The following is a 17196-nucleotide window of genomic DNA, read 5'->3' on the forward strand; positions in this document are numbered from 1 at the left end:
GGTTCTTTCATATTCCCTACGGATTTCATTATCTTGGACTATGAGCCTGATCAGGAAGTTCCATTTATTTTGGGGCGTCCATTCTTAGCCACGGGACGAGCTATTATCGATGTATATGAAGGAAAAATGACAATGAGAGTAGGTGTTCGAGTGAAGGTATTCAATGTGTATAAAGCACTCAGATTGTCAGCCCACTATGAAGAGCTATCTATGATTTCTGTGGTGGAAAGTGATGTGACTTCATTAATGCCTTATATGAGCCCCATAGATCCTCTTGAACGAGCTTTTATGGGGTATGAAGAAGACAGTGAATATGAGATGATGGAAGAAATTGAGTAAGTCCTTAACATGTCTTGCAAGTATGTCCATGGGCTTAGGAGATTTGAGGAGTTTGACAGACATGTTACTCTGACCCTTCCCAAACCATCTATAGAAGAAGCTCCAAGGTTAGAGCTCAAGCCTCTTCCAGCGCACCTGCACTATGCTTACTTGGGGAACTCTAAAATGTTACCAGTGATTATCCCATCCGGCTTGACCAATGTCCAAGAAGAAAAGCATCTCAGAGTGCTTCGTGAGCATAAAAAAGCTATTGGGTGGACAATTGCTGATATCAAAGGAATTAGTCCATCATTTTGCATGCATAAAATCTTTCTGAAAGATGGACACCTCCCTAGTGTTGACAAACAAAGGAGATTAAATCCTATTATGAAATAGGTCGTGAAGAAAGAAGTAATTAAGTGGCTTGATACAAGTATCATCTTCCCTATTTCTAACAACAACTAGGTGAGCCCAGTGCAATGTGTGCCTAAAAATGTCTAATTCCTACTCGCACCGTGATGGGGTGGAGAGTTTGCATTGACTACAAAAAGCTCAAAAAGCAACCCGCAAGGACCACTTCCCACTTCCATTCATTAACCAGATGTTGGACAGATTGGTTGGGCATGAATATTATAGCTTCCTTGGTGGTTAGTCGGGGTACAACCAGATTGACAAATGCCCAGAGGATCAGGAGAAGACCACTTTCACATGTCCTTATGGTACTTTTGCTTTCAGACGAATGTTATCTGGTCTTTGTAATGCACCGGCCACTTCCCAAAGGTGCATGATGGCCATTTTCACTGATATGGTGGAAACATTTGTAGAAGTTTTCTTGGATGATTTTTCAGTCTTTGGGTCTTCTTATGTTGACTGTTAATTTGGGCAATGTGTTGGCCCATTATGAAGAAATAAATTTAGTGCTAAATTGGGAAAAGTGCCATTTTATAGTACAAGAAGGTATTGTGTTGGGACATAGAGTGTCAAAGAGTACCATTGAAGTTGATAAGGCAAAGGTGGAAGCGGTTGCAAACTTACCTCTACCCATCTCTGTGAAGGATGTACGGAGTTTCTTGGGACACGCGGGTTTCTATAAATGCTTTACTAAAGATTTTTCAAAAATTGCTACTTCTTTGTGCAGGTTGCTTGAAAAGGATGTGACCTTCAATTTTGATGAAGCCTGCCTGAAGGCATTAGAGAAGCTCAAAGAGAAATTGGTGGCTGCCCCTATTATTATGGCACCGGATTGGTCCTTATCATTTGAAATTATGTGCGATGCAAGTGACCATGTTATTGGGGCAGTGCTAGGCCAGAGGAAGGACACGATGTTTTACTCATATACTATGTGAGTAAGACTCTTGATGATGCACAGTTGAATTACACCACCACCGAAAAGAAGTTGTTGACCGTTGTGTGGGCCTTTGAGAAATTTCGGGCAAACTTGGTAGGAACAAAAGTTATAGTCCATACTGATCATGCAGCAATCAGGTATCTATTTACAAAAAAAGAATCCAAGGCTAGATTGATGCGTTGGGTTTTGTTGTTAAAAGAATTTGATGTAGAAATACGAGATCGGAAAGGCACAGAAAACCAAGTAGCCGACCATCTATCAAGGCTGGAAAATCATGAGCACGTGGAGGAAGGTGGATAAATTAAGGAGGCATTTCCTGATGAGCAACTTTTTGCCATCACCCATAAACCTCCCACATGGTACGCGGACTATGTGAATTATATTGTGAGTGGGGTACTTCCTCCTGAAAATGAATCTAAGGCTAGAAAGCGGTTTCTACTTGATGTGAGCTTCTACTACTGGGATGAGCCATTCTTCTACAAATAGTGTGCTGATCAGTTAATGAGGAGATGCATTCCTGAAAAGGAGGTGGAATTAGTGTTGTATGATTGCCAAGCCTCGCCTTATGGGGGCCATCATGGAGGCGATAGGAAAGCTGCAAAAGTGCTACAGTTTGGGTTCTATTGGCCAACATTGTTCAAGGATGCCCATGCATTTGTTAAGAAGTGTGAACAGTGTCAGAGAACAGGAACAATCACAAAGAGGCATGAGATGCCTTTGAATAACATCCTGGGTAGAGATTTTTTATATGTTGGGGATAGACTTCATGGGATTGTTCCCATTATCTAGAGGAAACAAATATATCTTGCTAGCGATTGACTGCGTGTCAAAATGGGTAGAGGCAGTTGTATTTCCAACCAATGATGCCAAGGTGGTAGCTGCTTTTGTGAAAAAGACATATTCTCGAGTTTTGGGACTCCACGTGCCTTAATTAGTGATGAAGGGACACATTTTTGCAATCGGTTGTTGAATAACCTTCTAGTCAAATATAAGGTCCGCCATAGAGTTGCCACAACATATCATCCGCAAATAAGTGGACAAGTTGAGGTGTCCAACAGAGAAATAAAGCAGATATTAGAGAAGACAATGGGTGCGAATAGGAAGGATTGGGCTGCAAAGTTAAATGATGCCTTATGGGCATATAGAAATGCATACAAAATACCAATTGGGATGTCCCTGCATAAGCTTGTTTATGGGAAGGCATGTCACTTGTCGGTTGTACTGGAGCACAAAGCGTATTGGATAATTAAAAAGTTAAAAATGGACTTTGAAGCCGCGGGCAAAAAGAGGCTATTGCAGTTGAATGAGTTAGATAAGTTCAGGCTGCACTCTCATAAAAATTCTAAGCTTTACAAGGAGAAAACAAACAAATGGCATGACAAGCGTATCAGGCCACGTTACTTTGAACAGGGCCAAAAGGTACTATTGTTTAATTCTAGGCTTAACCTGTTTCCTGAAAAGTTAAAATCGAGGTTGTCAGGTCCATTTGAGGCGGTAAGAGTCACTCCTTATAGTGCAATTGAGTTGCGTGCTTTAAATGGTGAAAGAAAATTGTTAGTGAATGGGCAAAGAGTCGAGCACTATTGAGGAGGTGTCATTGATCGTGAAAAGTCAAAAGTAATACTCGTTGATGAGTAAGCAATGCCCTGCGTTGTGTTGCGATGTTAAATCGGGCACTTGTTGGGAGGCAACCCAATTTTTATTGCTTTCATAGCTTAGCTTTTCAATTTTTTTAGTTAGAGAAGACTAGAGTTTTTTTTTGTAGGCATAAAAATCATAGGTAGAATGGTATGGGATATGTAAAATGGATATATTAAGTGCTTGGGGGGGATCGGGGATTTCCTTAAAAAAAAAAAAAGAATGCGGAGAAGTAGCGCCCAGCGCTACCTGGGGCGTAGAAAATAGAAACAATTTACCCCTCAGTGCCAACCTTAGCGCGACGCGCTGGGCTGGGGGGCAGGTAAGTTTTATTCCCTTTCTCATTCATTATTTAAAACAAATACCCCTAAAACCGGACCCACATACCCATCTACCCTCACATTATAACCCAACCCATTCTCACTAAAATTAAAAATAACTCTAACCCCCATTAAACATTTCTCTCTATCCACGCTTCTCTATCTCTCTTTGTCCGATTCTCTTCCTCCCTCTCTCAATTTTTCTAGTTTTTTCCTCTTGCATTTATCTACAAATATCCCAAGTATGTTTCCCTTCTCCCTTTTTCTTTTATTTTGTAGATTATAATACCCCTCCCCCCTCCCAAACGCCCCAACCCCAATTCCCCCATAAGTTGTCAAAAATTGGTTGTTGTGTTGTATACGGAGTAGTAAACTATAATTTCCTCTACTTTGCTTGAAATTCTGGAGGGCCATCATGTTTCACCATTGTTGAATTGAGTTGCACACACTTAATGCCCACCATGTGTTTGGTAAAATGCTTGAAAGAGTAAATTGTGCACCGGTGAAGTCTGAGTAGCTGAGTGTAGTTATATATGATGTCGAGCTAAAGTGTAGGGTGTTTGGGGGTGGTTTTACATAATTCGAAGCTTGGCTTTAATGTTCACATTCCACCCACACCATGTATTTTGTATTATTTATGTTGCATCACTTTGTTAGAATTAGCTAGTGTAGTGTATTAGTTGTAGAGATTGGGGATCATGTGTTACTTGCTTGCACTAAGGCTAAGTCAATTCACCATGTTCGACTGCTTGATTTGAGTGGCGTAGTTAGTGAATTAGGATTGTGTGGCATGGGGAAGTCTTGAGTACTCATCACCTTGTTGTGCAACAATTGCGCGGTTTAAACCAATATTGTGAGTATATTACATAGAGCCTTCGATTTTAAGTGTGGGGTTATCTTTGACTCTCACGATAACCTTAGGAAGATTTCTTGATTCATTCTCACATTCATGATTATTGTGTTGTAGGTTGATATGGCTCGTGACAGTGCAAACAAGGGCAAAGGAGTGGGGAAGTCCTCAACCACTGCTCCCACTCCTAAAAAGCACAAGCAAGGGGAAGGGTCATCTCGGCGAGCTAAAGGGAAGCAGGTTGCCGACATATCGAGGAAAGCACCATTGGGTCCAAGGCCCTAATTGGATCTGGCTCAGGAGGATGCCATCTAGTGGTATCATAGCTTTGAGCCATATGGGAGGTACGTCTCGAAAATGGGAATCAACGTGAAAACTCTGGAGAAGAACTTCCCGGATGTGCTAGGACGGCAGAGAAAAATCAAGATAGATAAGTTTTTAGAGTGTCCGGGACATGCAAATTTGAGCATGGTGAGGGAACTCTATGCAAATTGGAATTGGGGACCTATTCATGTCGTGGGTTCGATGAAAAGAAGTGTTGTTGGATAGAGACTCCTTATGCAAATTCTTGGGAGTTGACTGCCCTAACCCGCGAAGGCTGCAAAAGTTTGTCAAATGCCCAAGCTACAAGGCTATAGGTCACACTCTATGTGGCGCTGATTCTAATGCAAAGTGGACACGAACTAAGGGTGATGCCCATCTTGAGATGATCCGCTTCGACTTCAACAAGACAGCCAAGGTATGGCAAAACTTCGTGCATGCCAAACTGATGTCGATTGAGCACAATGGTGAATGCACTCGAGCTCGAGTGTGTTTGATATTTTTTCTGATGAATGAGTGACACATCAATGTGGACGAGATCATGATAGGAGAGATGTCCTGCACACGAGTTAGGCGAAAAATCAAGAGGTTCTTCTTTGGCAACTTATTAATGCAGTACATGCTTTCTCGGGATATGGCTGAATACCCCGGTTATTATGAGGTTGTGGAGGCTCCAAAGGGGTTGATGGACACTACCTCCTTATTGGAGTCTACGTCCAAGCTGAGACAGGCGGCGCGGAATGAGAAGGACGAAAACTTCAACAGGTATCTCTATAGCTCTTTGAATGTGATAATGAGGAAGTTGGGCGTATCGGATGAGGAGCGTATGCATCTACGCAATGATCTATCTAGTTCTTCGAAAGAAATATTGGGAATCGCACCTGCAATCTTGTTCACCCGTTAGAGGATGGGAACACCCACAAAGGCTCAGACGATGAGGATAATCTTGAGGTTGACGTCACGGGGCCAATGGCTTTGGTGCCCCTGGAAGCGGATGATGATGATGAGCCCGGAGCTGTGGTTGGGGGACATTCTGAGAGTAAAGGATCCGAGTATGATCGCATGGGTCCGACTAGCAGGGAGTTCTTCTTTCCACCTTACTTTGCTTTAAATTCTTACATGCATCGGGGACTATGCATGATCTAAGTGTAGGGTGGGGGAACTACTTTTTGTGATGTAAATTGTATAAAGATGTTTCTTTTTATTAGTTTTTCTTTTAGGAAACCTTAGTAGACATAGTCTAGTTTAGAAAATAGAAAAACAATCAGAAAAAGCTCGAACTTTTCCCAACGATGGATCTTTTGGATAATTTTTTTGAGGGATTAAAGTCCGACTAAAAACACCAAAAAGATTTTTTTTTCTTTTAGGATAGTTAGGTAGTATCCCTTGGTTTTTCTTTGGGCGCCGGTTCTCTTCCAAGGGTGTAGCTTGAACCGGGTACTTTATTTTTTTTAGGAGTAGGATAGGAAGAAAATTGAGTTGCCCTGAGGTACCTATTGACATGTTTGGTGCTGGCACATTAGGAAATGGCCTGCGCTCTGTCTTCCTGTACATTTGATTTGAATTGTGCGTGAGTAAAATAAATAGCCTACTCTGTGATGTCTTTTCTTAGTTGTTTGACTTGTATGCCACCTAGTGCAATATTGCTTAAAATTTCTCAACTATATGTGCTTGCTTGACTTGGGAGTTGAACAGAACTGTCTTGATTGAGTCATGTACAATGTATGTATTAGGATTTGTGTTATTCTATATTATCGTGTATAGTCTAGAACTTGCCCCATATGTTAATCGAAGCGAAATCATTAAGTTGTGCTAGTCTAGGAGATAACGTAGGCAATTCTTTGTTCGATCAAAGATGTGCTTGTCACTTAAAATAAAATTTTCCCGTTACTAGCCCCTTTGAGCCTATAGACCTTTCCCTTGTCACCCACATTACAAGTTGTATCCCTATTTTATTCTTAATTTTAGCGTGTTGAACCTTGACCTCCGAAGGCACTTAGTCGCTAAAAGAAGTAAGGTGAGAGAATGGGAAGTAGCTTTCGAGTGAAACCATGGAAGGGCCCTTAAGGTGCACTAAAGTTATGAAAAAAGGTCACTAGCCGATGAACATTAATATATGGAGTGTGTGTAGAAGAAAAAAGAGAAAAAGAAAAATTGCAAGTAAAGAAAAAAAAATAATTCAAATAATGTAGAAAAACACACATCTCATAATCTTACTAATTCGTGCTAGTGGGAATATAGAAGTGCTTAATTAAAAAATGGGCTATGTTGTATATGGTTTGTGGCGAGTGAATTGGTTGAGAAAAATATGTGCTCGAGTTTTTAGTGTAGTGTATTAAAGTGCCTAGGAGGGCTAGTCACTATTCCTAAATGTATCTTACCCATCCCTTAGCCTACATTACAACCCATAAAGTCCTAATTATTCCTAGACTTGGCTAACTTAGATTAGTAGAGATGTACACTGCAGGCAAGCTTATGGTATAACCACGGGAAGCACATGAATTCTTTGTGAGAGTGAGCGATTTTTGTTCAAATTGTGTGATGTCCTTAAATTATGTTCAAAGTCATACTTGAACGTATGGACTATTCTATATTCACTCTTTTATTTGTTGGTGAGGGCACATGATCTTATGACGGATTAGTGATGTTGTGAATTTCTCTTGTTGGGTAAGTGCGCGAGTTGAGGGTGCTTAGTGGTAACGAGTCGGCTCGGGTACCGTCTACATCTAAAGAATACTCCCCAATCCCCCAACTTCCCTATACGGGAATTTGACTAGTGGAAGAAATCGAAGGCACCAGATGGCATTCCAGTGTTTGAATCTTCATTCCTCAAATCTGAACACTGGGAAGTGGGGAGAATGACACCTTGTACAAGGTTCATACATAAAACCCAGAACAGAAGAAAAGAACCTCAAAATTTCGGTGAAGAAAAGATTGGAAGACCCATGCTCCCAAAACCTCAATGGTGCTTGCAACCTGGCAGCCAAAGACCCTAAGAGAAAAAAACGGGGAGGATCCTTAGAAATAACTCTCCCCAAAAGAGGTGCAATTATAAATTTAAATTAGCATAAGACATCTTTGATCATGTTACTGAAAATATACCCAATACAACAAACGTATTCGACGTCCTTGTCTCGTTTGAATAAATAAAATTTTATTTATTCCTTCTACTTATGTTTCACTCTTATTCTTTCTGATAAGCTTTCCGAAAAAGCATGATATAGTGGCCATTTATGTGAGAACAACCTTCATCACAAAATTACGACTAACAACGATTTCTCCCAGTGCAACGACTCTAAGAAGTCTTTGAGACCAAACAAAAGTTAAAGAATCCGACAAAACCAAAATAGGAACAATCAAATTTGCAAAAAAAGACATGCAAATAAACATATTTTATTCATGTACAAAAAGGGGCCTGGAACCAAAAAAAATACAAGAAAGCACCTAAGAAGAACTACGGACTCGGACTACAGCCAGGGACTTGAGAAGCAGACGTAGAAGGGGCATTCGGGTCATCATTGGCTATCGAAGGGATTGAGGAGTCAGGGTCAACCTCTTCCCTCTCCTCGTCTTCATCATCGAGGTCCTCCTCGTCCAAATCGGTACTTGACCCTTGCTTGTTAGGAGAAGGAAGGCCAAGCAGTACCTGAAGCTCCCTCGCCTCGACCTCAACTTGAGAAAGCATGAGAGGAGTATCCAATTCTCCAATGTGTGCCTCATGAAGGGTGTTAAGTCAAGTCTTCATGATTGCCCAGGCCCGGTCAACGACCATCCTCTTCTGTAAATTCACGAAGGCCTCTCGAGCAAACTCCATATCTCAGTTATTAGCTAAGCCCCTCCCCTCAAACGCTTACCATTCGAACCACAGGCCCCGAACGCCATCCTCGAATCGAGAGCAATCTTTCCTCTCTCACACTTCCATGTTCGTCTTCAAAGTCAGCTCCCCTTCGAGGATCGAAATTCTCTCAAAAGTCCTAAACCGCTCAACCCAGAGGGCAGCCTCGCTGGCCAAAGCCTCCTGCATCCTCTTATTGTCACTCATTTCTGCAGCCTCCGTCCGCGATTGGAGGCCCTCATTCTCAGCCCTGAGCTCCTTGACCTCCTTTTGGAGCCTCTCAATTTCAACCTTCAGCAGCTTATCGTACCTCACCATCTCCTTAGCCATGGTTATGTCAAGCCGAACCTTTTTTAGGACCCCCAAGGAGAGGGCAGCAAGCTGCTTTAAAAATTGAAGAAAGAAAGAGGAATGAGAAGAATAACTCCATCAATGCGAATGCAAAGAAAAACTGGCCATAATATAGTTTACCTTAGCGGCTTCGTAGGTTATCTGAGTCACCAATTCCATAGAGTTCATAGAATCCATCTGAGACCACTTATGCTGGTACAACAACTTGGGGAGTTGCACCGCCATGGGTCCGGGATTCGCGAAAACATCGATGCCACCAGGCAATAAACTATTAATAACCCTCCGGTCATTAATGATTGGGCATGAAGTGACCGGACCTTGAACTGATGTCTCGGAAGCATCCCTCTAGGGTGCCTCTCATCCGTGGACTGCTTTGCATGGGAAGGTCGACTTTTTGGACTCCGGGGGGCGCAACAAACCTCCTTACCTCAATTTGGCCGGGTTTCCCGATTATTAATCCCTCTACTGGTATCAACTTAAGGCCCAAGGATGAGGGGCCTCTTCGTCAGAATCGATTATGATGGGCTTAGGTGGGGTCGACCTTTATTCCTTAACTCTAGGGTGATCTATTCTACTCTTGGAAACTAGCGACCTTTGAGGAATGACAGGGAGGGAAATGCAGAAGAAGGGCTAGCATCCTCTCCTTGCGGCACTTTAGGAAGTAGCTCTCAGAGCAGCCTGGTGTCGTCGGCCACAGAAGGAAGACCTACTGGGCTTGTAGTTGAAAAGGGACTCTCTTCTCTAGTCTCACCCCTGCAGAATATCATTTATATTAGCAAAATGAGAAAATCAAAATTTCAACCCAAAGTTAAATTTGTTAGGGAAATAAGAGGGTTAACGTGGTATTGTGCTTGGATGCCGCCGGCGATGACCTGCAGGATCTTAGACACCCAATCCTCGATGTCGGGCACCCTTTCAAGAGGCACCATGACAACTGTGTTAAAAAAAATGAGGGTCAACGATGATTCAAACCAAAATAAAGCAAAATGATCCGCACACTTACGATTGTTTTTCCATTTCTCATTTATGTAAAGAAACTTGGTCGAAACAACCAAGTACCTTTCGGAACAACGATGATCAAGGTCGTCCCCACAGTCCGAGATGAGGGCTTTCGAACCTTGCTACGTCATGTTAATTACTCCCCCTCAGTAGATCTTGGAAGAATACAGATGGAGCAAATACTGATAAGTTAGAATTACACCGGCCTTTTCGGTCAGGTGGAAAAGACATATAATGAGCCTCTGAGGGCCAATTTGTTCTAAGCATAATTTATACCGAATACACATTTCGGCAACCACATCATCAATGGGAAGGGGAAATCCCATGGACAAGGGGTACGTTGTTATAAATAAGTATCCGCGATGATAGCTGGTTAAACTTTTGCCACCGTGGGGAAGATCAAGGATTAGGTCTTGCAGTTTTCCCACCCACAATCTCTCCGAACATGGGGAAGTATTTCGTTGGTAATAAGAGTAGGGTAGTGAAAACTGGGAGCATTCCGATTCCCCGTTGACTTTTCCTTGAAGTTAAAGTCACTATCCTTTTTCAGCTCCCTGGGAATGATGTTAGGGATCGTCCTCTCTGGTTGAGAAGCTAAATCCACCTTTTTAGTGGTCCTCTTCCTTTTTGGCGGTGCACACCACTATCTTTTCTGTGCCATCATAGTGTAAAGCTTCATCTCGTGCATCGGAGAGAGAAACAGACGGTGACTGATCTAAAGAGCACTGATTGTGATAATCCATTAGGTAAAAATTTGACTTGATTTTATCTAAAAGGTTTTTGAGTTGGAAGGGAAAAGACAATCAAGATTTAGAAGAAATTTCAAAATTAAAGGCTAGAAGGGATGAGAGGACAAGCAATGATTCACCCCCTCCTTTTATATCCGTGAAATCAATACATCCCCAAACAACGGTTACGATTGGGTACGACCACACATCGGTTGCATTAAAGAGGCACGTTGTCAAATGCCAAATACTTCAAAAGGACGCCTGACAGAATGACACGCCTTTTCAAGTTATCCTTCCCAAGAAAGACAAACCTAACCTAAAAGCTGCAAATACCGAACATGTATTTCTATAGATATACGAAGTTGATGTTGTATGAGCACCATGTGTCGCCTACACATATGCTTTCTCGGGGACTACGATAAGACCCTTCGAGGCTCGGAGAAGCACAGTTAATGTAATTCGAAATTGTAATTTATCATGAAAAGATTAAAGGCAAGAGTACTCTTCATTAAAGCAAGGTTCATTACAATACTGAGGTATAACCTCAGTTGAAACAAACAAAAAAAAAAGCATAACTTAGTCAACTGGACGACGCCTTAAGACTTCTATACATTAGAACCATGCCCCAAATGGTCCTCACTTGGGGATCGCGGGCCATGGGATTCGTCCCAAGGGGTCGAAGGGCTAGTGTGCAAACTTGAAGGTCCTTTGCCTCCTCCTTCTGAAGGGCTATCAAATCCCTCGTCTACGAGAATCCCCCTTCAGAAGAGGCTATATTTACATCAAATTCAGCCTCTTCCATGGCCCACCTTGTCCTGTTTAACCATCTTCCAGATCGGGAATCCCCGCACGAACACTCTTCAATGTGGATAACTTGGACTCGAGTCAAATAACGTTCTGCACCAGCTCCAATTGCAGATTCAACTGATCAAGTTCTTAGACCACTTCGTCTCTCTCCCCCTGTATCCTCGCCACCTCGGTATGTTGGGCGTCGGTGAAATCCTTTTGCGATCCGAGGGTCTTCTCTAGGTACAATGCACGCAACTTGACCCGAACAAGTCATAAGACAAAGTGGCTTTCCATTCAGCCAACCAGTTTGCTTGTGCCTCATTCTCGACCAAGAATGCCTCCAAGCTCTTGATCCTACCACTGTATGTGGTGCCCATCTTCTCAACCTCTTCCGTCAACTCTCTAGTGCGTCCTTGTCCAGGTGGGCTAACAGCTCATAAGTGTTCTTGTTCTGAGAATGCCACTTCACAACGAGTTTTCCAGTCTTTGGCATGCTGCCTCAATCCCTCAATGGTTCTTTCATAGAATGAGAACCTTTCTTTGATCTGGGTCGATATCAAATTCGTCTGCATAGAGACAACTTAGCCTTATAAGTGGAGAAAACATAGAAAGTGAGGAGATAAAATCAGAGACATTACCCGGAGGGTAAAGTGAAGCATGCCATTGGCCAGCGCAGTTCCGAATTGGGCAGACAGTTCCTCCCTCTCCAATGGGGCTATTAATCCTTCTATCCACGCCTTTCCCTCTCCCGAGCAATTCAAAATATTGACCACCACTGAATATTAATCAGAACAGTACGAACGATGGCGCTCGTCGAAGAACTAGTAAGGGGAGGGCGCAAAGCAAAAGGATGCAGCAGATGAAGATGGGAAGGTATCTCAGAGACCTCAGCCACAACTATCACTTTTCTTGGATCCAAGGGAGAGGGTTTGCCTCCCACTGGCTCCAAAGCGGTGGACTTCGTACCTTGGTCCCCAGAAACATCTTCCACTGACTTAGAACCGTGGGACTCCGACCCTTCATCCTTCATATCAATAGGGGTAGTGTCTCGAGGACATTTAGATCGGGAGATAGCTCGGAGAATTGTCAGGGACTATCAGAAAATTCGGCATTAGGGACTATCAGAAAATTCGGCATTTTTCTTTTTTTAGGAAGACCTGCCAGGATAGAAATCGGAGGGTCCGCTTTTCTTTTCAAGGCACAAAGTTGCCTTACCCTTTCCTAAGCAGAGTCAACGGAGGTGGGAAGCATTATCAATACTTGCGGAGCTACCTTCCTCAAAGGGATGCCTATAAAGGGATTTAAAAAAAGACGTCAAAATAAGAAGCTTGAACAGTTGAAATGCAGTTGATACGAACACTTAACATGATCCCTGGCTCGTCACTCCGAGACCTCATATATGTATGTCCAAGACCTCTCCGTTATTGAAGAGGGCACCAAAATCTTTCCTACCCACTCTTCAATGTCCGGAATATCTTTCGGGACTAGCAACATGGCTGCCGGAAAAGAAGAAGAAAGATCAAAGTAATGAAAGATAAGGAAAGGGGGAGGGGAAAATAAGGAATATTGGTGCAAATAAAGGAAACTATGCTTAAGTCTTTCATTCCACCTCTCCGAAATAAGCCCATCCTCGGGTTTGACCAGCTCATGAGTGGGGACTGCAACAAAACGATCAAACCAACCCCTGTTATGGTCATCCTCGGCGTCAACAAGAGTCTCAGTACCTCGACCAGTCATCGAAATAATGCTCGCCCTGAGCGGTTTGAGAGAAAATATATGTAGAAGGTGCGAGAGAGAAAATGGAATGTAGGCTACACGTAATGAGAAACAGAAGCACGCCATGAGCCTACATACATTTGGCATAACTTGGCCTAAAAACACATTGAAATAGCGACAAAAGTAAAAAATCACAGGATCTATCGAGGGTTTGAACCCAAGGGTGAACGGATAAGTATAGACGAATGAGAAACCCGGTCTGTGATTGAAAATCCTTTAGATCGCTCGAGGAACATGTATGGCGACATGATCACCCCATTAATAATTACGAAGGATCTGGGAAACATGTTCTTCATGGACAAGGAAATCTATGTTATCAACATGTGAACTCCCGCATTGTCCTATCACTTTTGTTCCACGCTTCAATCACTCCATTGTAGTCCCAGCTTTTGGAAGAACTTTCCAGGTTGTAGGCTCATAGGGCTACTTTCCTTTTCTGCTTTTGTGAGATTTGGAAGCCTTCTTATCAGAAGGACCCGCGGATGAAGCCCTTGCAGGAGCGATAGATACAGAAGAGGAGACGTTTCCTGGCAGAGGTGGGGAAACACCTCTGGCTAAAGGTATGGAGGGCTGATCGTCCATTTAAAAGAAGCCAAAACTTTGGGGGTGCATGTGAGTTGCAAACAGAGGAACAGAAGAATGAAGAGTTGACTAGAAAATAATGGAAATGAGAAAGGTAGAGAAGAAGATCGGAAAAGGGATTTTGAGTTAATGGGAAGGCCCACAGCCCAATATATATATATATATATATATATATATATATATAGGCATGAGTGTTCTCCTTCTATAATTGCCAAGATCGGAAAATGGTTCCATATCATAAGTAGCCATCATTACCTAGAAACTGTAACAGGTAGGAGTCCAACGAAAAACGACCATGTGTTCTGGCGTATTAAGTATGGACTGCACATGAGTCGCATTAGTCCTAGAGTTTGAGTTTTATTAAAATTCTTTCTTATAAAGGAAGAATCTCTACAAAATTGATCCTTACCAAGGAAAGAAGATTACCACTTATCGAGCATTCGTCGTCGAATTGCCCGACAAGTGGGGGGACTAACGGTATGGGTGAAAATTACTCTTTCCATGTGGCATGGCAGAAACGTTCCACGTGGCAACTAAGGCCTAGAGGTCAAGCAATGGGACCCGCTCCAAGTTTGAAAAGTACCGAGATCATGGTCATCAAAAGGTCAAATACGTGAAGGGTGGACGATTTCATTCGAAGACCCAGTCAACCTTATTTACAGATCATGGATGTCAATATTATGTTGAAACGAAAGCCACTATAGGAGATCCCGCTCCCCACTACCTAATCCGCTGACGTACTGGCTTGAAACTCGGACTGGCAGTTCACCTCTTATCGCTATAAAAGCTGCCCCAATCTCCAAAGCAGGGGCATCGAATACACACACAAAACCCTCTCTGTAACAAAAAATATTATGTTGTGCTAGCCTTTTTGTGACTAAGCTTTGTAATTCCGCCATACTTGTGATCAAAGATCACTTGGGACCGGAAATATAGAAGAACTTTCTCTGTTGTATTATTCTTTTTTTAATCTATTTCGCTATTTCTTGTTTATCTTTATTCATTATATGCAACTGCGTCGAATCAAAGAAATTGCTAGTGACCCTTGAAAAATACAAATTTAATTACTTAATCTCCAAATCAATTTTGGGGTCGAACATGTTTAATGGCTACTTTTTTTAACCACCTAATAAATAATTCACATAATATGTATTTATTACTCCTGCGGTCTTTCTGAAACCTTTCACTTTTACAGTTTACATTAATCATGTACAAGTTTTCATGGCACCTTTAGCACATTGTAAGACTATAGCTAATTGGAATAAATTGATTTTTAATAATTTTATTAATGGCTGACAGCTAGGCTACTGTAGTTACCTAATATTCATTAAAAACTCTTTTCAACCTTTAGTTAGTTTTAAAAAAAGATAAGAAGAAGACAAAAGCTGTGTGTGTATGAGGGTGGCTTTTTAAAGAATATTTTCCCCTAATTATACTGGTATATTTATTGGCTCTTACAAAATAATTGTGTTGTTTATTACAACTTGGTCACATGGAGATTAAAAATGAATCTTTCTCTTGAAGCAAAAATGATGAAAACAAAAATACTTTTTCAGCGTAAAGGAATGAATAATGATTTATCCTCATCTTCTTCTTCCCCCCTCTCCTTTTGTCTTTTTTCTTCTTTTTTTTTTCATACAAATTTACGAGCCCAAACGAAACGTTAAGGATAATAAACTAATTACTTGAAAGAAGATTTTCAAAATGATAACTTAAATTTTTAAATCCTTGTATTGTACATTTGAACATGTATTTTATCTTTATTTAAATGACTCTAACAGAATTTTCGTATATATATATATATATATATATATATATATATATATATATATATATATCCACTACCAGAGGCGACTCAAGCTCATCTGGGGCCTAAAATCAAAGTTTAATATGAGACCTAAATTTTTTAAAAGAAAGTTATAAGATATATTTTTATTTGAAGTCTATTCTTCTAAATTTTTGAGATACGAAATTGTTAATAATCTTTTTTATAATCGACTTTCTCTAATAATTCCTTTCCAATTGATAATATAGCGAACTTATTTAATCTTTCTTGAGATATTGTTGATCTTAGATAAGATTTTATATAGCAATAGACGTATAAAACTATTGGAAGTTTAAAAGTATTGTTGACCACTCGAACTAATCAAATCTTGGAGAAAGAAGGTGATGAATGGAATCTTGGAGAAAGAAGGTGAGAAAGAATATTAAGGAAAAAGAAAGAAAATATGTAGGAGTTTTCTAAAATATAAATAGATTGGGGAAAGAAAGATTGATTTGGAGTGACACGTAATCTAATGAAAAAAGTAAAAAATTAAAACGTTAGAAAAATTATTCATCTACCCATTTTAAGTAAGCAAAATTATTACTTTATTTATATATCTGAAGAGCTTTTGTATTATTATAAATTTTATTTTTATATTAAAAATATTAAATATTATTTTTTAAATACTTATAGATCTATTATTTTTAAAAAAGAAGGCCCTCCAAATTTAGGGCCCAAGTCACAAGACTTACTATTCCTAGCTGTAGAGTCAGAGTGGGCCACTACAAATGAATAACAAATGTAGAAATTTTCGAGAGTAAAGCATTAACGTCCGGTGTTGATTATGCAATTTGGATTTCTATAACAAAAATAAAAAATAATAAAGGTGAACTTTACACGTCAGTAAAGTTGACAATTCACAAAATTACCTCCTTTTAAAGAAAACTTTCTTCTTCAACAAATAAATTTTAAGTCATTTTATAGTGTTTGGATAGAGTAAAAAAGTATTTTTAAGCATTTATTTTTAAGCTAAAAGACAAAAATAAGTTAAAAGCTAAAATTTTTAACTTATGGTTTAAAAGTTATTTTAGCTTAAAAGTCACTTAAAATAAGGTCATCCAAACTGGCTCATTGTCACATCCCACTCTTGCACACTATTCCAATTATAATTTGAGTTTGATATTTTCCAACTCAAAGAAGAAAGGGTACTAGAATGGAAGTCAAATTATGTATTAAAGCAATGTCAAATTAAATCACTAATATCCAACAAATAATTATTATTTCTCCCAACTCTTTTGCACTCTTTATTTTTCAAGAGTCAAATTCACAACTTTTTGAAGTTAAATCGAGCTTATTATTTTCTAAGAGTAAAATTTAAATATTGAAAAAAAAATAAAATGAAAACTCACTAAATTTTAATTCTTAAATTAACATTATAAAAATGTGTTGTTAATTTGTTAGTATAATTACTAGGATAATAATTAGTAATTAGCAATTGAAAAAGCCACTAACCAAATCCAATGGTCGGATTCTCACATCCTATCCTAAACAATCAAAAGATGGACGTAAAATATCA

The sequence above is a fragment of the Nicotiana tomentosiformis genome, chromosome 7 (assembly GCF_000390325.3).
Source record: "Nicotiana tomentosiformis chromosome 7, ASM39032v3, whole genome shotgun sequence".
Classification (NCBI taxonomy): domain Eukaryota; kingdom Viridiplantae; phylum Streptophyta; class Magnoliopsida; order Solanales; family Solanaceae; genus Nicotiana; species Nicotiana tomentosiformis.